Source organism: Ursus arctos, unplaced genomic scaffold, assembly GCF_023065955.2.
Source record: "Ursus arctos isolate Adak ecotype North America unplaced genomic scaffold, UrsArc2.0 scaffold_6, whole genome shotgun sequence".
NCBI lineage: Eukaryota > Metazoa > Chordata > Mammalia > Carnivora > Ursidae > Ursus > Ursus arctos.
In genome coordinates this window covers 11,116,824-11,143,968 of record NW_026623078.1, presented here as the reverse complement: position 1 = coordinate 11,143,968, position 27,145 = coordinate 11,116,824, and positions in this window count along the sequence as shown.

The window sequence follows — 27,145 nt, the reverse complement described above, 5'->3', positions numbered from 1 at the left end:
GTTGCTTTTGTTTCCTTGTTTTCAATTTATTTGTTTTGTGGTTCTTTTTTATTATTATTACATTTTCCTTCTACTTATTTTATACTTAAATTCTTCTTCTTTCTCTAATTTCCTAAGGTGGAAGTCTAAGTTACTGATTTTAGATCTTTCTTTTTTTCTTATACATGCTTTTATTGATATACATTTCTAAGTACTGTTTTTGCTGCATCCCACAAATTTTGATAAGCTGTTTTTCATTTTCATTTGAGTATATTTTTAAATTTCCCCTCAAACTTCCTTTTGACTCATATATTATTTAAAATTGTATTTACTAGCTATCTTTCTGTCATTGATTTCTAGTTTATTTAATTGCAATTACTATCTGAAGTCATACTTCGTATGATTTCAGGTTTTTTGTGATTTGTTGGGGTTTTTTGGGAGACAAGAATGTAAATGTTGCATGTGAGTATGAGAAGAATGTGTATTCTATTGTTGGGGGAAGTATTCTGCCTATGTCAATTAGATCAATTTGGTTGATAATATTCTTAACATCAGCTATACCTTAGTGATTTTTTTGTCTGCTTGATCTATCAGGCTTTAAGCACTTCCCTGTTCCCTTCTGGGCAACCTGATAAGAAAGGCTGGTGCGTATAACACCCAGTGCACCATGCAATACGTGCCAGCCTTACATAGGAAACCGGGGATGTACTGTATGGTGACTAACATAACATAATAAACAATCATTAAAAAAAAAAAAAGAAAAAAAGAAAGGCTGATGATTTTTCATTTGTTACTTTGGGAGGTTAAACCACACAAGCTCCTGCCCATGTGGAGAATCCCCCCACCCTGACACACTCCCTAAACACAATGAAAATTCTGAGTCAGCCTCCTTTCCTTCCTTTCTCAAACAATTTTTGAAATCTGCTTGGGAGGCTATCCCCAAATAGCTCCATATGTAAATAATAAATCTTTCTACTAACTGATTAGAAGCCACTAAGCATGGTGTGTAGCATGGCTCCACTTCTTTCTGGCAAACTTGTGCTTGAGTTTTGCTGTACTGAGCTACATTCATTGAGCTCTGTAGAAACTTTATTATATATTTATCTGACCTAAGTAAGAATTTTCAGTATTTGGTTTTGGAAGGACAGTCGTACATGCTTGGGGCCCCTCGTTAGTGGCCCTGAGTTATTCATCTCAACCTGGAAATATCTGTGTATTTAGAATAAAACTGGTTGACAATAGGTTTAGGGGAAAGAGTCTGACCTGTTACCAATTCATTGTGTGTCTCAGCCAAGTTTTGACCTCTATTCTGTAATGTGCTCAAAGGCCTGTACCCTATTGCAACATATGGGCACATCAGTTGGTCACTCGTGAAACAGCAGTCACTAATGAATTTTTAAAAAATAGAAAAAAACTGCAGTCATTATCTGGAATGTTGAAATCTGTATATCTAAGAGCACAAGGCTCATTAGGATCCGTAAATATACTTCTGCTGCTGCTGTCTATGTTCTGTTACAACAAAGATCTTGATCCTCAAGATTATAGAGAAAATCACTCATGTCACCCCTGTGGCACAATGAAGAGGTTAATTCAAACCCCAAATAAGCACAGCTTCAATCCTATGAAGCAACCATTGCCATTGGGGAGACTACAAACCCTGGAGATAGTAATTTGAGGATATCTGGAGGAATAAGCTCATATATATGAGCAAGGTAGAGAAGAATTTGTCCGAAGTATATCCAATAACAACAACAATTTCAAAACAGAAAACAAGGATGTGCCTCTGCTTGACCATCAGAACTATTGTTTTGCCTAAATTCTGCACTACTGTAGAACTCATTACAGTGAAATACCTCAGAATGGGCATTACTGTTACCCAAAGAGTAGTAAGTTAAAATTAAATTGGTCTTTGGAACTTCAAGTCGTCTTGATAAAATAGGACCCCATAGATCTTCCTGCGGTTAATATGTTATGGCCCAATGCAAATTAAACAGATTTCAAGCATTAAAACCCACTATTATCCTCACTGCTTCTTTATTCAGTCTGATTTGGCTTGTTCTTAAACAGAAAGAAAAAGTGGCTCCTCAGAGTAGACTCCTGCAATAATGCTGTGGCTCCTACTGAATATCATTGAAATTACTGACTCCATCTCATCAGCAACTGGTAAAATTTCTGTTATAGATTTCGCTAATATGTTCTGCTCAGTGTTCTTTCAACAGCCCCTTAACTGAAGTTTTCTTTCAATTCTGTCTGCCCATGGGTTCTCTCAAAGCCTTGACACCACACAATCTTTGCAAGCAAGAGCTTAACTTCACTCAGCTTTGTCCAGGAGCAGAGGCATGACATCACACTCATTCAGGGACATTCATTTGATATACTCATTCAGGACATACAACCACTCATAGAGAACTCACAAAAAACACGGATATACATTAGGCTTTACAAACTTTGTTAAATCTGTTTTGGTAAATCAAGGATTGTGCCATACTTGCCATCACAGAGAAACAGTTGTTGGTCCTGTCAGTGCTCATGCCATTAAAACAAGATCGACAACTTTTCCTCTGTTTCAGCTTCTGAAGACAGCCTGTCCATCACTTCCGAATTTTACTTAAGTCCTTATATGTTTTTACTTGCAAATAAGCCCTCCTTAACTGGGGACTCTAGAACGGCTCTAAAATATGTCAAAATTGCAATACAACAGTCATTCCCTCTAGTGCCTCCTCAACAAGAGAATTCTTCACTAAGGAGGCTTTAGCAACCTCCTCTCTAGAACACCCATGATAGCTGTATTTTGACTATGAGCTTCTGATGCACGAAACTGCTTGTGTCATTAGTGTGGAAAAACTGGCAACACACCATTCTTCTCAAAATAGAGGCCCAGAGGCTGTAACACTTTGTACCCAGTTGCCTATTGTGCCTTTGGTCAACAAAGGAGCATGCCTATCATTTAGAATGGCCACCAAGGCCTGCTTATGAAGGATGGAGCCAAACTTGGGCCCTATATCCCCCTATAGGAGGGAATTGTCTTCCCTTTCCTCAGTACCTTGCCATGCACCACACTCTAGAAGGTAGTCATGTGTCTTCCAGACTCCTTGGCTATGGGATATCCCCTGAGGTCAACTGAATGAAGAGTAATGGGAGTTCATACATGTTATGGATGGCAGCATAGCACTACTTGAATAATTTTATAGATTCCTGGTCCAGTATTAATGTTCTAGATGTCTGGTCTGGCCAATGGCAGCAATAACAACCCCTTGTCCAAGGTCACCCCACTTGGGGTAAAGAGTTCTGGGAATCTCTTACCTAACAGACAACCAAAATATAAATCAATATATTAAATAGTAATCTACATGTACTAAAGTCACAATACAAGGCCTCATCAAGGCACTCCATGTGGCCCTCAGAGTTCCAGACATCAGTGATAGTCTCACTTCTCAAAATACATAACGCTGAACTTGAACACGATATTCAATGTAATTTTCCCCTCTTTTACCATATTTATGCTACAGAACTTATACTCTTGTCTTTGTTCTCTGTAGGTTAGGTGATTTTCTTCCATTTTCTTCTTTCAAAGTCATCTTTTTCTTTAGTTTTCTGCAGTTTGAATATAATTCACCTAGGTCTACATTTTTGTTTTTTAAAGTTGGTATTTCTACTGTTTGGTGTTCCTTGATCTTCTTGGGTCTGTGGTTTTGTGCCTATCGTTCATTTGGAAACTTCTCTTTTATTATTACTTCATAACATATTTTGCTCTATTTACTTTTCTTCTTTTTTTCTGGTATTCCCATCATGTAATTATAAAATGGTGAGAAATTTCTTGGATGTTCCAGGATATTTTTTTCTCTTTTTAAAAATCTGTTTCTCAGTTTGGGAATTTTCTAATAACCTGTCTTCAAGCTAACTTCTTCTTTCCTTGGTCTTGTCCGGTTGAGTGACGAGACCATCTAAGGCATTCTTTAGTGGTTTTGAGTTCAAACATTGCCTTTTGATTATTTTTTTGAGTTGCCTTGTATTGGTTGTTTTCATCCATTTTAAAATGCTGTGTATTTTTCCCCTTATAGCCTTTAAGGTACTATTCTAGTTATTTTAAATCTGCTGCTTGACAATTCCATCACCTATGACATATTCTATCTGTTTCTAAATTTATCTCTTTATACATTGATTTTCTTGCTATTTGGCATATCGTGTTGGGAATTGAGTTAAACAGGTCTTTAGTGTGAGGATTTATGATAATACATCTAGAATTTGGGCTGTGTTTAACATTTGCTGTAGGTATAGGTACCAGAGACTTCAAATTCTTCTATTCTCCTCATTTTGATTTCCCTTCTAGATTTTGGAGTCCCTATGTATGTTGGAGATTGATGATAGGATGGTACTAAGGATAGGGAATATAGCAACAGGCATATGGATATATGGGTCTTTTTAATGGTTCTTAGATCTTGGATAAATTGGGAATCACAACCATTTATCTTTTAAATTGAAACAACAAGGGTAATACAAAAGCTAAAGGAAATGATAATTATTCCCTTCAGGATGTATGTGGATACAATGAGCCATAGTCCTTTGATGACTTTAGGTTTTAGCAGGTACTGGGTCAATTTCAGTAAAGTCATAGATTGATCAAAACTATAAAATACACCCTTCTTTAAGTGTCACACATGTGAACTATCATTTGTGTGGAGAATATTGGGGAGAGAGTCAAGGTCTAAGTTGTCAATAGAGGAGGCATAAGGTAGCACACAATCAATTTGTGCCATCATCAAATTATAGGTTGGAACTTTAGAAAGTAAATCTGGTCTATAATTAATAGTGGCAGCCTGCTTGTGAAGTAAATGTCATGTTAACAAATTCACTGGAATTAATTCACTAAGCAGAAAAGAATGCTTTAACTACTGAGAGAGACCAGAGAGATGGGAATTAACTGAAACACAACCAGAATCTGAGAAGCATTGGAGACTCCTACTATTGAAACCTTGACAGAAGAAATGGTGGAAAAGTAGAGAAATATGGTGGGGAATATAAATGATATTAAACAGAAATGCAATATTTTGGTTTTTGCAATTGTATATAAATGTCACTCTTATGTATTAGAGGCAATGTTGATGAGTGGGGTTGCTTTCTTGAAGGGATAGATTGTCCCTTTTCATTTTAGTTACTACCTTCCAAGCTAAAGCAAGAAAATTGTTCTACTAGTGTCCTTTTTCCTTTTGATATGGACAGGTTTCTTTGCCTAGACAGCACATGGAGTGTCATGTTCTTGATCTTATTATATTATTGATACTAAGATTTATTACTTTGTTTTACAATTTTTCTTGTAATGAAACACAGCATCTTCAAAGGACTCAGGCTCATTAGGCCTAACACCATCATTGAAGAAGGGCGGTTACAATGTCCTCTCTAATTGAGACCAGAATATTCTCTGACAGAGGTAAAAGTGGTTTCTAAGGCCTGGACTGATTTGTCCCCCCCCCCTATTTACATGATTAGGTTTTCAAATTTCAGTAACCATAAATCAAGTTTAGAACATTTTCTGGGCCCAATAAAATCTCTCATGACTATATATAGTTAATCCCTGTTGTCACAGCCAACCATAAGCAACAACTAATCTACTTTATGTCCCTATAAATCTGCCTTTTCTGGACAATTCATAAAATAGATTCATACAATATGTTGTCTCTTGTGTCTGGCCTTTTTGCACTTAGCATGTGTTTGAGATTCATCCTTGACATGACAACACGTAGTTTATTCCATTATTGTTAAATACTATTCCATTGAATATTGCATCTTGTCTATACATGCAATGGCTAATGGACATTTAGGTTGTGTCCAGTTTGGGGCTATTATGAAGTGTTGCTATAAATTCATGTATAGTTCTTTGTATGGATGTATGCTTTATTTCCCTTCAATATAAACCTAGGAGTGGAATTGCTGTTGTATGGTAGTTTTATATTTAACTTTTTGAGGAACTGTCAAACTTTTCCCCAAGTGGCAGCACTATTTTACAATGCTGATGACAATGTATGAGCTTTCTCATTTCTCCATATCCTCATGAACATTTGTTATTATCTATCTTACTTGTAATAGTTACTTCAGTGGAAATGAAATGATATCTCATTGTGGTTTTCATTTGTACTAATGATTAAAAATATCGAACATCTTTTCATGTCTGTATTAATTATACATATATTTTTTTGCTCTTTTACATTATATTTTGGTTTTTATTTCTGACTGGATTGTCTTTTTAATATTGGGTTGTAAGAGTTCCTAGTACATTCTGGATTCAAGTATTATATATGTGTTTCAAACAACAGCAAATATTCTCTCAAGTGTTTGTCTCTACATTTCCTTAATATTAAGTGTCTTCTGAAGAACAAATGTGTTGAATTTTGATGAAATCCAATTTATCAATGTTTTCTTTTATATACCATACTATTGTTTTCATTGGCTTATGAAATCTTTAGTTAATCCACAGAGATAAAGATTTTCTTCTAATCTTTAAAATTTATTATAGTTATTACTTTTAAGTTTATGATTCATTTTAAGTTAATTTTTGTGTATGATTTAAATTAAGGGTGATGTGAACATTTTGCATATAGATATCCAATTACCCCAGCACTATTTTCTGCATATACTATCTTCTGGCCAATTAATTGGAGTATCAACTTTTTTCCCCCAAAACTCAAGTGATTAGTTGGTATGCTTCAGGAAAGGCAGAGTAAAGATATCCAAAAAAATGTGCTCAACATCGTCTATGATTAGCATAGTGCAAATTAAAACAATGAGATATTACTACATAATTATTAGAATGCCTGAAGTCAAAAAAATGACCTTATCCATTGTTGTTATGTGAAGCAACAAGAACTTTTGTTCATTACTAGTAGGAATACAAAATGATACAACTATTGTGGAAGACAATTCGGCAGTTTCTTACAAAACTAAATGCAGAATTATCATACAACTCAGTAATTATGCTCCTTGGCATTTCCCTAACCAATGTGAAACCTTACATACGCACAAAGCAGCTTTTTATCATAATGGCTACAACTAGAAGTAACTTAGTTGTCCATCAATAGGTTAATGGATAAGCAAATGGCGGTACATTCATGCAAAGGAAAACTATTTAGTGATAGAGTACGTTACAGAGCCATATAAAAACAAAGGGGAATTGTAAATAAATATTGGTAAATGATAGAAGTCAGTCTGAAAAGACAATATACTCTATGGTTCCAATTATATGACAACCTGGAAAAGGCAAAATCATAGAGATGGTAATAGGTCAGTGGTTGCCAGAGATTTGGGCAGAGAGGGAGAAGATTGAATAAGTAAAGTATAGGAGACTTTTAGAGCACCTAAGTTATTTTATGTGATATTGTATTGCTGGATATCTGATGCTATTATCAATGGAACTGTAAAACACAAAAAGTGAAAACTAATAAAAACTATGGACTTTGGTTAATAATAATATATTAATATTGGTTCAACAATTTTAGCAAGTGCACCACATCGATACAAGATGTTAATATTAGAGGAATCTTTGATCATGGAAGGTGATGTATGTGGGTACTCTTTGTACTTTCTGCTAAATTTTCTGTAAGACTAAAACTGTCTTTAAAAAGATATGTTAATTTTCAAAAGCAACAGAACTTAAAGAAAAGTAGACTTCAACACTTCTTTTTAAAAATACATTGTTGGTACAGCCACTCTGGAAAACAGTGTGGAGGTCCCTTAAAAAGTTAAAAATTGAGCTACCCTATGACCCAGCAATTGCACTACTGAGTATTTACCCCAAAGATACAGATGTAGCAAAGAGAAGGGCCATATGCACCCCAATGTTCATACCAGCTCTGTCCACAATAGCTAAATCGTGGAAGGAGCCGAGATGCCCTTCAGCAGATGACTGGATTAAGAAGTTGTGGTCCATATATACAATGGAATATTACTCAGCTATCAAAAAACGATTTCTCAACATTTGCTGCAACATGGACGGCACTGGAGGAGATAATGCTAAGTGAAATAAGTCAAGCAGAGAAAGACAATTATCATATGGTTTCTCTCATCTATGGAACATAAGAACTAGGAAGATCGGTAGGAGAAAAAAGGGATAAAGAAGGGGGGTAATCAGAAGGGGAAATGAAGCATGGGAGACTATGGACTCTGAGTAACAAACTGAGGGCTTTAGAGGGGAGGGGGTGGGGGAATGGGATAGGCTGGTGATGGGTAGTAAGGAGGGCACGTATTGCATGGTGCACTGGGTGAAATACTCAAGTAATGAATCAGTGAACTTTACATTAAAAACCAGAGATGTACTGTATGGTGACTAACATAATATAATTAAGAAAATATTATTAAAAAAATAAAAAAAGTTAAATAAAAATAAATAAATAAAAATTTATAGAAAAAATGAAATAAAAGATCAGATATTACTACAAACTCTGTAGACACCAAAATAATAACAAGGGATTGCTACAAAAATCTCTACACATATAAGTTTGACAATTTAGATGAAATGGACCACATCCTAAAAAACGAAAATTAGTACAACTCACCTCATATGATATAGATGACTTGAGTAGCTTTATAACTGTTAAAAAAGTTGAATTCATCATTAGAAATGTCTCTCAAAAGAAAAAAAAAAAAGAAAGAAAAAAGAAAAAGAAACAAAATCCAGGGCCAAAGGGCTTTAATGCAGAATGTTCCCAAAATAATTTAATTCTACATAATCTATTAAAAAAATAGAAGTAACACCTGTAAATTTATTTTCTAAAGTTAGTCTGACCTTGATAATAAGACTAGGAAAAGATGATGCCAAAAAGGAAACTACAAATCAAAATCTGTTATTAACATAGAAGCAAAAATCTTTAGCAAAATATTAGCAAATCATATTCAGTAACACAAATAAAAAAGGATAATACACCATGACTATGTGGTGGGGGGTCTAGCATATTAACAAGCTGAAACAAACAAACAAAAACCATGACCATATCTATTGATGTAGAAAAAGCATATGACAAAATTTAACATACATTTATGATTAAAATTCTCAGCAAACTAGGGATAGAGTGGAACTTCTTCAAATTGCAAAGAGCATCTACAACAATGCAGAGGTAACAGTATACTAATAATGAAAACCTGCATACTTTCTCCCTAAGATAGAAAATGATTAAGGATGTCCAGTCTTACCAGATTTGCCTAATATAGCATTCAAAATTCTACCCAATGCAATAAGACAAAAAAGGGGGGGCATATAAATCAGAAAGTAAAATATAAATTATTTCTATTTGTAGATAATATAATTTATGTAGAAAATCACTAAGAATCTAAAAAACAACAAAAATAACTGACTAATAGCAGTTCAGCAAGATCACAGAATACAAAATAAACAGAAAAAAAATTATGCTTTTATACACCAGCAATCAACATGTGGACATCAAATCAAAAGTATAATAGCACTTAAAATCAATCGCTCAAAAAATATGAAATACTTAGGTGTGAAGATAAAAAAACATGCACAAAACTTGTATGTTGAAAAGTACACAGCACTGGTGAAGAAGATGAAAGAAACCCTAAAGGGAGAGACATACTTGTGGAATGTAAGATCCAACATAGATCAATCCTCCCCCAAATAATATATAGGATTTATTAAAATTCCAGAAAGATTTATGTAAATATGACAAAATTCTTCTAAACTTTATATGGAAAGACAAAGGAACTAGAATAGCTAAGACAACTATTGAAAAGAAGAACATTGTGGAAGGAATTACTCTACCCCATTTCATAGCTACAGTAATTAAGACTTCATGGTACTGGAAGAGGGATAGACAGATCAATAGAATGAAAGACAGAACCCCAAAACATGTATCTTCTATATACAGTGATCTGCTGAACTGGTTTTCGACACAGGTACAAAAAAAAATTCAATGGAAAAAAAATAGCCTTTCCAACAAATGATGCTGGAGCAATTAGACGTTTAGGTGAAAAAAAAATCAACCTCTATTTATTACAACTTGTACAAGAATTAACTCAAAATGGATCACAGCTATAAATATAAAAAATGATAAAACTTTTAGAAAAGGAACTTTGGAGAGAATCTTTGGGATCTAGGTTTAGGCAAAGAATTCTTAGCCTTAACATGAAAAAACAAGATCTATAAAATGAAAAAAAGTGTGAAATCAGACTTTATAAGTAAAAACAGTTGTTTCATGAAAGACTTAAGAGGATGAAAATAAAAGTTACATACTAGGAGAAAATAGTTGCAAAGCACATGCCCAACCAAGGACTTGTATCTACCATATGTAAAGAATTACAAAACTCAACAAACAAAAAATAATGCAATTAGAACATGAACAAAAGTCATGGATACACATTTCACTGAAGAAGATACACAGATGAAAAATAAGTACAAGGATAGATTTCAATATCATTAAGTATCAGATAAACACGAATTAAAAACAAAATGAGAAATCATTATGCAATATCAGAATAGCTAAAATAAGATATATATGTATATATAGATATGGTGGCAACACCAAATGCTGGGAAGGGTGTGGAGAATATGGATCTCTCCTACATTGCTAGTAGAAATGTGTGAATAAATGACAAATGTGTAGTAAAATGATACAGCCACTCTGGAAAATAGTTTGGCTCTTTTATTAAAACTCTAAGTGTAAAATTACCATTCAACACAATTCCTCTCTTGAAGCATTTATCCCAGAGAAATAAAAAATTACCTTCACAATAATTCTATACGTGAATGTTTATATTTGATTTTTTTAACCATGAATAGAAAGTAGAAACAACCCTGATATCCTCAACAGGTGATCAATAAACCGTGGTACATCCATATCATGAATTACTATTCAACAATAAAAAGGAACATATAAAACTTGGATGAATCTCCATGGATATATACTAAATGGAAAAAGCCAATCTAAAAAAGTTAAATACTTTGTAATTCCATTTGTACAACATTTTTGAAAAGGCAATATTTTAGAAATGCAGAACAGATTGATGTTTGCCAGGAGTTAGCAACTGAGCAGGCTTGGCTAAGTTTGGTATAGTTATAAAGGGAATCTTGGTAATGAATTGTTCTGTTTTTTCATTATTTTGGTGGACAAAAAATGTACACACCTGATGAAGTTTTATAGAGCTAAATACTCACATGCACGTATAAATGAATACAAATAAAACTGGGGAAATCTAAATAAGTAAATTTTATAATATCCTGGTTTTGATATTGTCCTATACTTTTACAAGATATCACCTTGGGGAAAATAAATAAAGAGTAGATTGGATTTCTCCATATGATTTCTTGTGACCACAAGCAAATCTACAATTATTGCAAAGTAAACATTTAATTTAAAATATATTTCAAAGAGAAGGTTACCAGAGGGGAAGCTGATAGGGATTAAAATAATAATAATAATAATAATAATAATAATAATAATAATAATATAAAATATGTTTTGCCAGAGCTTCAAATGTCTGGTTCTATTGACACAATAATAATTATACATGTAAGAAGCCAGACAGTAACTTGGAAATTCATCATAGGTATTCTATTACTCATGCTATAAAGTTGGGAGCAATCAATACAGATAATCAGGTCTTCAAAATCTCAGCACTACAATTGCACCTCACTGGTCATATCCCTGAGTAAAACAAAACAAAACAAAACAAAAAACAGAAAACGAATAAAATTAAATATCCTGTCTTATTCAAAGACAGGAGGGAAAATTAAAAAAAAAAATCTATGGTACTCAATGCACAGGAGCAGATAATATGTTAAGAGAATGACTTAGCTGTCTAAATACTAGGCCTCTGAGAAGCATCTCCAGGCTATTCTACCTTGTTAAAGTGGATGCAGTGGCGTAACAAAAGGTCAAAACCTCTTCTGAGTCATGTCACTAAATAATGTCACAGAAATCAACGAGATCACCGGTAGGCATGCTTCAACATGAGAACCACTCCAACAGGGTGTACTACCCTGGGAAAGAAAGGAAATCTTGTAGGGCTTTAGCAAGAAGAGTCAGCCTTAAGTTCAGCTAGTTTAAGACATAGTGTTCAAACATGATTCTTCAAAGGAAGAGTCATTGTTCTTATGACTTAGAAGTGCTGGTTAGAAAATTTGAGTTTATAGCAAGAGGTCTGGTGAAGAATACTTGTGAGCTAAGGCCATATGAGGGTCACAGCAAAATGTTTAGCTCCTTCAGAGTATCTCAAAACGTAAAAGAGGATTACAATCATTCCTGTTTTCCTGGTGGAGTGCCATTGGTCCCATTTTCATTGGAAAAATGAGACTAAACATAGTCAAACAATTTTCAGAGTAATTTTAGAACACTAAATTATTTTGAGGTTTCTCATGTTCTTATTTAGTAGAATATTATGAATTATCAATTTGTTCCTTTTACATGATATACTAAAGTAACTCAAGGCACAGTTCTGCTCTGGCATACCTGAACTCTACTTTGAAATAACTGGTTTTTATATGGATGAACTTTCCCACAGCTGATAAGGGTAATGATTGCTATATAATAAGGTGGTGGTATATGCTGAGTTATTTAGAAAGTGAAACTGTATATTTTTAGTGTCAACTTTTTGTAAGCATTAGTAAATTTTTTTCTGTGATGATAGTACAAATTATTGTTTTTCAACTTAAAGAAAATAGTATAATATTGTCCTGAAGCTCTTCTAGTACGCTGTGCAATTTATGGACAGTGTTTTTTTGTACTATAAATTACTGAGCATATGGGATTGTAATACAGTCACTGATTGAACCATAGAAGAAAAAATAGAAACACCAAAATAAAACTACCAGGATATACATTCAGTAAAGTAAACCTAGACCACAATTACACAGCATACAAATAACTAATTCTGCCTTCAACAACGTTGACATGGAAGCATTGTGATAGATGTTAGCAATTTAATCAGCAGTAAGACACTTCTCACCTTCAAGAATTTCATAGTCTAAAAGAACAGACAGGAATATACCATGAAATTTGTCATGAGAACATGAATCCATATTTATTTTCACTACCCATCACTCCAATGTCTGCAAAGACAAGCAGTAGCAGCAGCTGGATGTTAGTGAGCCTGTGGCTCTGGAAGTACCCAGTGTGGATCCACAGTTCTGTAGAGGTAGGACCGGCATTAAGACTAGACAACTGTAATGTTTTTTTCTGGCCCCTGGAAGTTTAGGTGAAGATGTACAGACAACTGAGTGTTCAAGGAAATCAGAGAGAATGGGCCCAGCAAAGACAACTGGGAATATAATTTGAGAGGAGGATAATTTGTGTAGGTAATGAAAACCTACTTCTCAGAACTTCTACTTTGGGAAGCACAATTGACTAATGCCTCTAGCTCCTATACTCCGAAATTCATCACTATGGTTCCTCGCAGAGTTCCTTCCAACTCTCATGGGCTGCTCTAAGTCAAAGACTAGTTACGGCAGGGATACTAAGGCAGGCTGGTTCCCAGGAGACAATCTCCGTTAATGGGAAACTTTGGCCTGAGGGATTTGCATTTGCCTTACTAAACATTCTTAAACCTGCACCACAGTTTTGTTTTCCCTAAAATAATCATCTACCCAACTGTCCTCCCTTCGCAGTGTCTAACAGGATCCAGATCTGCATCACTGTCAGTCAGCTATACCACCCTTCTCTGGCTTATCCACCATTTCCTTCACAAGCATTTCCCCTAATAAATCTCTTCACATCCAGTGTCTCATGTTGACACCTGCTCTTCAGAGCACCTAGCTTAATACACAATTCTTTATCTTCACTCACATTTTAGATTGCTGATGTGGTGCCCCAATAATTTCCTTCAATCACTAGTGGGCATACAAAACAGAAAACAAATTGACAGCGTATCTAAGGGAACCTAGAAACTATGTAGAAGATCAAACACAATAGATGTTCGAAACGAAAAAAATATGGTTTCTTGAGGAGATGTAACTTGAACAATAATTTTAAAATTGAATAACATAATGGAAGTACTTGAGATTTAAGCACAGTATTTAAAAAAATTATAACTGAATCTTTATTTTTTAAATTTTATTTATTTACTTGTTAGTTAGTGAATTAGTTCAATTAGCCAACATGTAGTACATCATTAGCTTTTGATGTACTGTTCAATGATTCACTAGTTGCGTATAACACCCAGTGCTCATCTGATCTGAATCTTAAATTTTTAAACTTGAAATTCAGTAGGTATTCTCAATGGTTACATTTACATGTCTTAGAAGGTGGAGAGGAATACATACTTCTAAGCCCAGGGCAAAAATATGATAGAAAACTTACAAAGAAGATAAGATGATAGGTATAGATCTTAAAAGTAAATAAGATATTTAGAGATATAAAAAGGGCTGATAGAGAAGGGAAATTATTAAATCAATAATAAAATATAGTGTTCCTAAGCTGAAGAAAGACATGCAATTTCATATCCCAAAGAGTTCAAGTTCTAGCGTAGATTAATCAGAAGAGAAATATACCATCCATACAGGGATGGTTCCTACAAGTTCTCAAATTCCTACATTTCAAAGATAAGAATAAAATTCTGCAGGTAAACTTGGGAAGAACATACTATCTATTAAAGAAAAAAATAGGCTGGTATCAGTTTTCTTACCTGAATTATTGAAATAACATCAACAGAATATTAAGAATAAAGGACTGAAATTAATAAAATGATGTATATAAGCAAGGTATTTTGCCTGCTGGAATTAAAGGGATATTTGCAGATATGCAGGAATTCAGAATGTATATCATCCATATTACCACATGTGAAACAAACTGTTACTGAATTCTTCTATATAACTATGATTTTGCTTGCATTTACTATACATCATTTTATTTACATTTACAATTCTGTGAGATAGATTGATTCATTCTGTTTTTATATGAAGATCCATGGCTCAAAGAGGTTAACAAATTTGGACAAAACACAGAACTAGAACACTATCTTTGGATAAAAATTAAATGGTTTTGACTCTATTTACTGTTTTAAAGCATCATTTTTCTTCAGGTATCTATAGTTGTAATAGAAATTGAAAGTACTAGTTTCACATTTATTGTACTATTTTTTGACTGGAATGAAATGCTGTATTTTTCGTTTTGTTTTTCTTTTGTTTTTGGTGAAAAAGAGAGACTTCTGATAACCTGCTAGTGCCTAGCAGATTACAACATGCAAAAACTATTAATAATTTTTAACTTAAAATGTGTATATGTGTGTATATATCTTTAATATCCATATTTAAGGTTAATATGCAAGATAAATGCCCAAGAAAACTTACAGCTTTGCAAGTGTTCAAAGCTTATGTTCAAAACTTGATCCTTGTCACGTCATTGGCATCCCTTGGATGGAAAAGTGAAACATAGCAGCAGTTTTACAGATTTTGAAATGCTGTGGCAGACTTCTCAGCAAACCAGGAGAAACTATTGAGATAGAAATTTTGTCTGCAATCTCATAAATCTAGTGCATTTCATCTTTGTATTTACATCAGCTTTTAAGGTAAAAGTATACCAGGGTATTACATTAGTGAAATGTAATATAAAATACTGTAAAATGTTAAATTGCTCCCAAGGTGCTGAAAGAGTTAACAAACTTCTGATACCTATTGACTTATTGTCAAGGAACATGTCAGACACTGGGGAGAACCGACGCAGTGTTATTTCCCCTGAGCACACTCATAATGAAAGAACAGGGCTTTGACCTTTAAATATTCTTTAACAGAAGTTCCAGTTCACATTTTGTACACTTTCTGCCTCTCTGTGACTGTTCACTGTAGTCTGTCCTGTGTACAATGAGTTCTGCATTATAAAGGCTTAGTTTATATGACAGACTTCAGAATGGCTGGGAATCAGAAATATGTGTTATTTTTTTGCCAAGTAGAGAAAAAAAGGACTGATCTTAAGAATTCTAAGAAAGTGTCATTGTTTTGATGAGAGTTGCATAGAAAATGACAATATTCCTAAATTATTTGCAGTGAAAAAGAAGGAATGTATTATTAAAAAGTATAGCCCCATTATATCAGTGGACTCTAGAGAGAGAAAAATCTATAAGGATAAAAATGAGAATCACATATCACAGCTTTAAAGTCAATTGAATGTATTCAGAGTTAATGTTTAAATTTATGAGGGAATGAAATTATTTCTAATGAAAGCACTTAAAGACACGTTAGGTGTTGAACATTTTTTTTCATACTAATTGTTAAACTAATGTGTTAAAATGTTCACAATATTTCTAGCTTCTTGTTTGGCTACCTTAAATGATGTTTTTATTAGCTTTGATTATGGGCTGCTGTAAATATGATACTAAAAGGTGTTCTGGTCAGTTATATGCTGGGCAGTTTTATTATACTCTGGTTGAAGATGCTGGCAGTGTACCTTTGTTTGAAAGAGACATAACTTTTATTTGACTTTAATGCTTGAACCCTATGACCTGACTGATAAACCAAAGCAGTAGATAACCAGTTTTATTAGATACTAAATATTGTTATAATGACAATTACATTTCACCTGTTTAACAGAGACTAAATGCTCAGTATATCTTCAGCCTCTCAGACATTCCACTTTGTTCTACAGTGGATTATATGACTGCCTCCTTACTAGGTTATTCAATGAAAACACTGAATTAAAATTATTATAGTGTAGTTATAAATCATTGCAATAAATTTTATTGCCTGTGTTTCTTAGAAAGTAGCTGAAAGTCCCACGTGTTAACCATTGACTCAGTGACTTGTGCAATTAAGATCCAAGAGCAAACTGAGGTGGAAAGTAAGAAATTACATTTCTATTAAATGAAGTAACAATAAAACAGATCATTCAGACATAGTATTCAGTGTTGCTCCAACACAGACACACACACACACACACACACACACACACACACACACACACACAGAGGCAGCACCTGCAATGGGCAAACCTTTCACAGATCTGAAAATTCTACTTGTTATCATGTGCAGAGGCAAGTCACCGAGCTTTAGGTTGCAGTGTTTGGTGATTAAGGAATTGCTAGATGAAGGAAATATTACGTACTCGTACTACTTGACAAAAGCATTAAGAGCCTTATAATGTCAACAATTGAAAAAAATGTATATTTTTTTCATGAAACATGATCCTTTAATAAACACTTAATTTTCAAATTATTCTATATATTGAAAAGAGAATCAGACATTTTGTTTTTAATCATAAAATGAATCATTATTTCCTACTTAGAGTAAGATCACTGTATTTTATTCAATTTGATAATCCTTTAATGTAATAATCCTTAACTTTGAGTACCTTGAATCTTTTATAAGAAGTCTATGAAGGCAAATATGTTTGTAAACTAACTGGTCAAGAAAATAAAAAGGGGAAAAGCAATTAAATTCAATGATGGCTTTGGGTTAAGTTTTGTGGTTATATTAAATACATTAATGCAATAAATGTTAGCAATTTCTGATAATAAAGTCTGTGTTGAATTTAATTATTCAACTTTTTCAAATATGTGTGATAAACACTTATTTAGTGGACGATGGACACTATACAATTATTGCAGGGAACAGATATTCTACCTTCCCACCCCAAAGAAGGTTGTCTGTTTCAGAAGAAAATATATGAATAGGTTAACATTTTAATTATTTCTATGTTGAATATTGTGTAATATAATATTTAATTATTTAGCTGATATAAATCATGCCTATAAGATAAATAGTTTTAAGAAAATGGACAGGAATGAGAAACTGAGTTGCCTGTGAATTTAAGAGGGACTTGATAGAGGTAGTAATATTTCACCAAAGACTTTTATGGTTAATAGAAATTTGGAAGGTACATAAGGGAAGTGATGAGTATGTTCATTGTAAATTTAAAAAGTACACTGTAAATTTGTCTAGAAGATAAGATTCTGTGAACTTTAAATAGAAAAAGATGAAGCTGGAGAAAGGAGGTTAGAAGAAAATTTGGGAACTCTTTTATTCTTAGCTACATAATTTGGAATTGTTTTCATACAGAAGAAAGAATCATCAAGAGATGTTTGAGAACTGAAATTATATGAACAGATCCTTGAATTTATAAAGGCAAATATTTAAAGAATATAAAGTGATGATTCTCAACCCTAGTTTCATTTTTGAATCATGAGAGATACATTTAAGAAAGAACGCAGTGAGCTTGGAAGTCATCACTCCTGTCTGTACCACAGAAAAAGCAGAGCCAAATGAAAATCAATTTATTTTTCTGGACCCATTCAAGAACTGAGTCGCCAAACAAACAGCTACTCCAAAATTGGGAGAGGCAGGAAATCCAGAGTCACAGCCAAGATCTTACCTGGAGCAGAAGTTGCCATAACCAAAAAGGAGTAGGAATACTTAAATGGTAATTTTGTCTGATTGACAGAGGCTGAGTATGGACAAGTTTTAAAGTGAGAAACTCCTAGGGACCAGAGTTACTAGGAGGTCTCTACACTTTTCAGAAGTGGAGAAACCTGACAAATGCTACCCTTGCCAAGTGACCAAGGTCAACATCAACAGTTATAAATCATGTTGACAGTATTTATCTTTGATGTGTAATGAAAAGGGCACTTTACTTCTCTGGTTTTCCTCCCTAAAACCTATAAACCCAGTCTTATTACCAGAAAACAACAAATTCTGTCATGGTAATCAAAACAAGGAAAGCTTGAAAAAACTCATAAGCCAAAAGGAGTCTGTTCAGACAGGACTACTCAATATTAATATTGGTTTATTAACTATATCATTATAAGATCTTAAAATGGGGAACTAGCTATACCATTGGGATCAGAAAGAAGAAAATGCTGAATACATGACTGGACTCACTATAATGTGGTGCTTGATGGAGGGAAAGGACAGCACAAGGGATCAAAATTGGAATTGCCAGGAGCAGTTTTTCAGCATGACTGTGGGGTTCATGTGGAAAGGGAATGTAGATGCAAATCAAGCTTTGTGGAAATTAAAAGACTTGTTTAGGACAGAAAGTCATGATCCTCTAACATTCAAGGCCATTGTACATAAAACATTTCATTAGAATTTTATCCATAGTCACAGTATTACATTATTTTTTCAAGCTACTTAATTGCTTGATCAATTTCCTAAAAGTATGTGAATTTTTATTATATTAAGATTAGTTTCATCTTGATAAATCTTTTAATATTGAATAATTTAAACAAAAGTTTTCACAAGGTCAGGTTTCATTTTCTGTATAAAAATTTACAAGGCATGGCTTCAGTCAGTGTTAGCGTACTATTATGGCCATTATGTCTACCAAACCCAAATTTCCATGAGCAAATTTTGCAAACCTAAATTTTTTCAAGATCTAAATTTAATCTCCTTTCAATTTTGACTCAGTGAACTCTACCACAGACAATTTTAGTCATTATCAGTTTTTACTTGAGGCTGTTAATTTTCACTGATGTGTTCCTCATATTTGGAAATTGTGAAAGAGAGATTAAGGCAAGGGTGTAGATGGAAAAGGAAAGGGCAGTTATTCTGGAGAATTGATTTAAATTCAATAAAAGCTCCAGTGGAATTTGTTAGAGGGTCAAATGGCAGGGTAAATGCCCACAGCACACTCAAATTTACACATGCATGTACTAAAAACATTGACTAGATCCACGCTAAATTTACGTTAATGACTGCCTCTAAGAAGAAAGGAGAAATAGAAAGAGAAGAATTTCCTGCTTATTTTACTATTTTTGTCATCTTTTATAATATCCATAAGTAGAGGTTACATTAGTATACATTAAGTGGTATATTTTGAAAATGTATTTTTATTTTTTATAAATACGTAAATTTTAAATAAAATTTTATTTTAAATATAGTTTTATATTTTAATTTTAAAATTCTTTATGAATTTTATAAACAAACATATTTATTTTCTTCATTTTTAACCCAAATATTGTTATATCCATATTTGATTTGCCTGTTTTAACTGTTGCATATCATCTTCTCAAATTAATATTTGGAAATTTATCTGTTCTAACAATGATGTAATATAGAGTTTTGGCCAATAGTTTGTATTCTAAAAGAAAAAAAAACGTGGTGCACTACTTATCTTCCCCCACCAACATAATTTCTTAACAAATATTTATCCAAGACTCAGAAATGTGGGAAATGTTACTTCACATGTCCAAGTGTGAGGTTGAACAGCCTTGCTCATATTTACTGACCATATGGCTTCTCTTCCATGGAATTGCCCTTCAGGGATTTTCCATTTTTTAATTGTGTTTCCTTTCTTTCTTTAAGCTGACTTTAGAAATATAGTTTTACCATGAAAAATCAATAATTTCTCCCTAATATATCGATTGTCCCATAATTCCCCTCTTACTTGAGATATCATTGTACAAGCATACCTTATTTTATTACGCTTCACTTTATCGCACCTCACAGAGACCACATTTTTTACACATTAAAGGTTTGTGGCTACCCTAAATCAAGCACATTTGTCAGTCCCATTTTTCCAGTATTTGCTCACTTTGTGTATCTGTGTCACATTTCAGTAAGTCTTGCAATTGTTCCAACTTTCTCATTATTATTATATTTGTTATGGTGATCTGTGATCAGTGATTTTGGATGTTATCATTGCAATTGTTTTGGCATGCCACAAACCATGCCATTGTAAGAAAGCAAACTTAACTGGTATGCTGTATGTGTTCTGACTGCTGCAGCCACTTGTATTTCCCTCATCTCTCCCCCTGTCCTTAGGCCTTCCTATTCCCTGAGGCACAACAATATCTAGAACACTAAAACTTTCTCCATATCAGCAATAAGGCTGTTTCAGTTTCTTATCATTCGTGTGTTCACTGGAATGGCACTTTTGATTTCCTTCAGGAACTTTTCCTTTCCATTGACTACTGGTGCAAGAGGCCTAGCTTTTGGCCTCTCGACTTTCAACATGCCTTTCCCCATAAGCTTGATCATTTCAGGCTTTTGATTTAAAGTGAGAAATATATGACTCTTGCTTTCACTTGAACACTTACAAGCCATAGTAGAGTTATTACTTGGCCTAATTTCCAAGTCATTAGAAAGTAATTTAGAAATCTGTGTAATACTTTATTCCCTTTTAAAGCACTACAACATTGTTGGAGTTCCAGTTTATTGCATCCTATTTTATGTAATAATCATACTGAAAGCTCTATATTCTCATTGTTTTAGAGAATCATAAGAAACCAGTGTATCAATGGCCCTAGGAATCCTTTATTAAATACATATATTTAACTTTATTCCAGATTTCCCAAATTGTTTGACCAAGAAACTCTACAGGCTACTCATTTAGCATCTATCAAAATAATAACCCCAGAAATTCCTGAAACAGATTATTTGGTGTTAAAAATCATGAGGTAAAGACGTATTTCACATCCTATTCATTTCAATAAATATGTGTTTTATGCTTAAAGTGTTTCTACCTCTGACTTGACTATTGGAGTGGATTGGAATGCATACACAAAAGCACAGAATCAAAACATACCAGGCTGTCTGCATAGAAACTATAACAGTATCCAGGTCAAACATAGAGGGTGCATGCAATGAGACTGAAGATGTGTACTGTGGTAATATCACCCACCACCCTGTGTGTCCGAGGGATCATGCGCTACTTTTTTAAGGTTTAAGCTGGGTGGGATTGTAGATGAATTTATTTGTCCATGGAAATTTTTGTAAGATTAGTTTGAAGGGACATTTTTGAGGCAAAAAGATAATAACAAAATGACTGGAGCTATCCAGGGAAGACAGGATGAAGGCATGAAAATTATTTAGGGTTTGTAGCAGGAAGAGTAGAACGCAGAGTCAAGATAAATACAACAAGTAAATTCAGCAGAACTTGGCACTTAGTTGGCAGTTAGGCGTGAAAGACATGATGATGTCACGTTCATGTTCCAACAAATGAGATTTCAGAATACCAGAAGTGTGTTAGAGAGAAAAGATGAATTGCACTGTGGCCCTGTGGGGTGTGAGCTATCCCAGAACATTCAAGCTGATATATCCTACAGGTCGTTGGAGGTCTGTAGCTATAATCTGGCTAATCCCACTTGAGGAAACCTCCATTGGAGAATTTGTAGAATGCAAAGAAAGGGAACTGAAGATTGGCCTCTTTCCCTCCATCTTGATGTAGCGACATGAGAAAGACTTCATTTTTAGGAGCATGGAAAATGAGGACATCTGGGGTAAGTTTCAGAAGAGAGTGGAGTTAATGAAGCTGGTAAGGCACAAAGTTTCAAAACACAGTTTGACTCTGTGAAGAGAAGTAGTGTAAAGGTTGAGAAATGACCCTCAAAATCTGTCACACTTGGGTCCAGATCTCAGCTCAGTCATGAATTGTTGTCATCATTGAATAAGTTACTGGGTTTTGTGGGCATTATTTTTTTAATGTAAACTTCATTTTTGAAAACAGTTTTAGGTTGACAGAAAAATTGGGGGAACGGTATAGAGATTTTCATATACTCTTTCCCCCCACAAATGCATAGTCTCCCCCATGATCCACATCCTTCACCAGAGTGTACATTTGTTCTAACTGATGAACCTATACTGACACATGATAATCACCCAAAGTCCATAGTTTACATTACCTTTCACTCTTGGTGTTGTACATTCTACAGTTTTTGAATGAATATATAATGACATATATCCACCATTATATTATCATACGGAAACTTTCCCCTCCCTAAGAATTCTCCGTGAGCATCATTTCTTCATAAATAAAATATGTTTAAAACCATGTGCCTTGGGGCGCCTGGGTGGCTCAGTCGTTAAGCGTCTGCCTTCGGCTCAGGGCATGATCCCGGTGTTCCGGGATCGAGCCCCACATCAGGCTTCTCCGCTATGAGCCTGCTTCTTCCTCTCCCACTCCCCCTGCTTGTGTTCCCTCTCTCGCTGGCTGTCTCTGTCAAATAAATAAATAAAATCTTAAAACAAAAAAAAAAGCCAGGAGACTGAGCTTTAAAAAAAAAAATGTGCCTTGTAGTGATGTTGTGAAAGTCAAATCATGTAATGAGTATAAAGCATTTAGCCTAGTGCAGATTTCAAAAACGATATAGTAAGCTGTGACAATTATAAAAATAATAACATGACTGAATATTTCCATTGCATCTGATATTCAAAAATATCATTGACGATTTTTGCAAAATATATAGCAGGAGAGTGGTAGGGGCATGAAAGCTGTATGGGACTGTGATGTGAAGGCATGGAGACAGTGGCTGGACTATGCTTCTGAGAAGAAGAAATTCATTAGGAGAAGAGCAACTGGAGTCAAGATCAAGGAGTGAGCTTATTTCTTCTATTTGCTTCAGAGTGGACACACTTGAATATAGGCTTCTAGGAAATAGTAAGACAGAAGGAGAGGTTGATGATGTAGGACAGAGGAGATTAAGCGGACCAGTTGTGCTGAAAACAGTACCTGGCCCATAGTAGACTGTTGATGTGTGTTTTAGTGTTAATCAATGAATCGGATTTAATGAATTAGGGCACCAGTAGAGTGCTGGCCTTGAGCTGGTGGCAGATGCAAAATCTAATTTTGCTGAATGTTGTCTTTTATAAGTACTTTTTATTTGCTTCTTCGTAATACTAACAGAATTGATGTGTTCAAATCCCATCTAAATTTAAAATACTGTAAAAAAAATGAGATTTCTTTCATTTTTGAATGAGAGAATGCAAAAATTTTGAATAAAAAAAGTCATTTCTTATGGTCCTCTTTATAGTAGCCATTTCTGAAAGAAAAATTCCACATGAAAGATAATTGTAGTAAACCTCAGTCAGCAAGAGAGCTCTCCTGTGAAAATATTCACTACCTGGTATAATTCTGTTTAGAAATATGACATTTCTATATAATGCAAAATTAACGTTTCTGATAGTCAGGAAATGTTTATAATAAATTCAAGATTTCATATAAAAGAAAAACTGCTACTGATTGACTATGAAATTGATTAGTATGTGGCATTTTAACTTAAAACACTTATATGTTAAATGTTAGATTTAAAGATTTATGAATTTGCATTAAAATATTTCTCAATTAAAATATTGACATTACAGTTGTCACAAGAAGTGAATACCTAGAGAAATAATATATTGTACTTTATATACATACATAATCATTGTACACATCCTCAATCACCTCTGAATTTCTCTTTAAACTTGCTAGTCTCTTATTCCTTAGTGAATTACTGTTACCTTCTAGTTTGGTTTCTATGAACCATACCCCGGGCTCGCTCTTAAAAGTGGTGAGTGAGATAAATAGTACCATTTTCTACCATAATCAAAACTGAAAGAGGCTATAGCGAAAGCAAGCCTTTCCTTGTTCCCTGCTGTCCCATACATTACCCAGTTGGTACCACAATAAATAATTGTTTTTGTAATTGTCAACTGCAGCAGCTTTCACCTGGAATACATTACATTAGGAGCTTACCATATTGCCTCCTGCAGAGCTGGGAAATTTCTTTTGTCACCTCTGCATCTGATATAGTAGCAGCAGCCTTTTTATCTTTTACTTTCCTGCAAGATTTCAAATGAGGATTGGCTTTATTATTTTCCCAGGGGCCTGTTAGCCAAATTGGCTTTTAAACATTTTTAGGGCACAGCAGTGTCTTCCCATTCACAAATTTTCTGTTGGCGCTGCAGGAGGCTTCAAAGTTAGTCCACCTGTTTAGCCCTGGCCACACCAATTCCCATCTGAAGTGCACACACACACACACACACACACACACAAATACACACATGAAACAGAGATAGAAAGACAGAGACAGAGCTGGAGTTAGGCAAGTGGGCTTTAGAAAAAAATAAACCTCATTTTCTTTTGTTTTCCATATTATTCCCTCCCCTACATTTGTTCTGGGTTGTTTTTAGTTTATCTTGCTGGCATTCTTTCTTATTTTGATGAACAATTTCAGATTTTTGATGAGCAACTATTTATTCTTTTTGTCTTTGGTTTTGATTGTTTCCAGCAGAAGTAATTGAGATGTTCTAACGAGAGAGATAGGAATTCGAGGCTTAGTACAGGGAAAACGATCTTTGTTTTGAATAATTTTTCAAGTTAATTAAATCAGGATATAAAGCAGTAGTTATTTGGATCACCTAATTGCATGTGGGAACATCTCTTATAGTTATAACCATTGTTAAAGTAATGCCTTGATGACATGGAAATGCAAACATTTGCAGTTCTGTTTACCTACCCACACCACCTGTTTTGGGGTCCTAGTAGGTTATGGGGCTGGCCTTGAGCTCTGGGAGCAAGGGGGATCCTGTTGGAGGTGGAGAAAGAAACACTCCTTACTACTCTAACTTATCATCTCAGACAAATGTATCCTCACAACATTTAGGAGAGGTGTTTTCAAATATTGGGCTGTACAAATTGTAAACCAAATTCAGCAAGAGAAAAGGTGAAATTAGTCACTGAGGAGGAGAAAGGAAAACTCTTGCTCAAAAACCTTACTTAAAATTCCCCAGTGAACCAGAAAACACATTGCACTATAAGTTCATTAAGAGAAATTTTTTAAAATATGTAAATGTATTTTATAAGTTCCAAGGAAAACTATTTGTATTTTGCCATGCTTTCATCATTTTGTCCCTATTACTTGGATTTGCTTTTTAAACAATTTAAAGCAAACTGTATCTTGCTTTTTCCATATAATTGATCAAATATGTTAGAATCATGTCCTAATAAATAATACTCAAATAAAATTAAATTTATCTAACTTTTTCTAATACTCATACATGTAAAATGGTTCTATTTCTTCACAATTATAACTTATCTCTATGAACATTTTTCAAGTTTAAGTCTTCTCTCTAGCACAAATTCCTCATATTGGGATTATTAGTTCTTAAGCATTATTAGTTTATAAATATATACTTATTTTTAATACATTTTTAAATTTATTTACAATTTTTGGGATAAAGAGAAAATGAATTTCAAATTTAATAATTCCATAAATTTTACATTAACATATAATCCAAAGTGTTGAATACTTATCATAGAAAATCATAGCACAATTAATAAAAAAATTTAATGACAAAATATGATTACTTAACTTCTAGTCCATATTAAAATTTAGTGACATCACCTTATATCAGTTCATAGAAGACTCCTACATCTTTTTTTATTACTATATATTGTGTGCCTTTGCCACAGTTTGCACAAGCAACTTTTTATACATCGGTATTTGGAAAATTGCTGAAATCATAATCTCAGAATAGAAGTCAACATGTTAAATATATTTAGCTTTGTTATAAATTTGCTTTAACCTTTTAAAATAAAGTTAAATTAAATTAAATTTTTCATTTTACTGTGGACCATAAATATCTTTTCAAAGACCTGTACTAAACTGTGGACCAGCACTTATAAATGAATATATCTGTATACTATCTAATACCTTTGCCTTTGAAATGTTTATGTGATCAAAAATGAATGTACCTATTACACACACACACAAACACACACGATGGAATATGCACATAACAAATCATTTAAATTAATATAATTAATGAAACCATTATTCTCTTATAAGATTTCTAAATTTAATAATTAACATTGGCTAAGTAGGGCTTTTGTGAACATTTTGAATTGGGGCCCAGAATCAAGGTTATCCCAAGGTTAACAGCCTGTTTTGTTCAGCTTTTAAACAAGGGCAGTCTTCCAGGCTTGCTTTTCTCTAAATTGAATATCAGGCAATGTATTTATTCTGGGCACATGTAGTTTCTTTCAGTGCAGTGACACAGGATGCTTCTCAACTGTTCTTAAAAGAACAAATCATGTTCGTCCTTTTCATTGCATGTCACGCAATGTGTCTGTAAGCTGAGCAGTTAGAACCTCATGCAGTTTCTTCATTTTTTGTGTTCTGAAATACAGATGGTGTAGTTATGTGGCATCACTGTGCATAGGGACCTGATGTCAGTTCTCACCTACTTCAGTACATACACATATTTCTATCCCACTAGGGGTTCCCATGATCCAGTTTTCCCCAAGTATACTTCTTCTTTCACCAGGGGATAGGTTATAAATAATACTTGATCATAATTTGCTCACTTTTTTGTTACCCCTTCTCTCCCATCACCCAACTTCTTCTGCCTCACAAAAAACAAGCTGTCTCTATAAAAAATTTGACAAGCAATCTTTTGCTCAAAGCTACAGTTTCCACAGCTGACATAAGTGAGTTTACTTTGTATTTTTTTTAAATGGCCCTTGAAGGCCCTATAAAG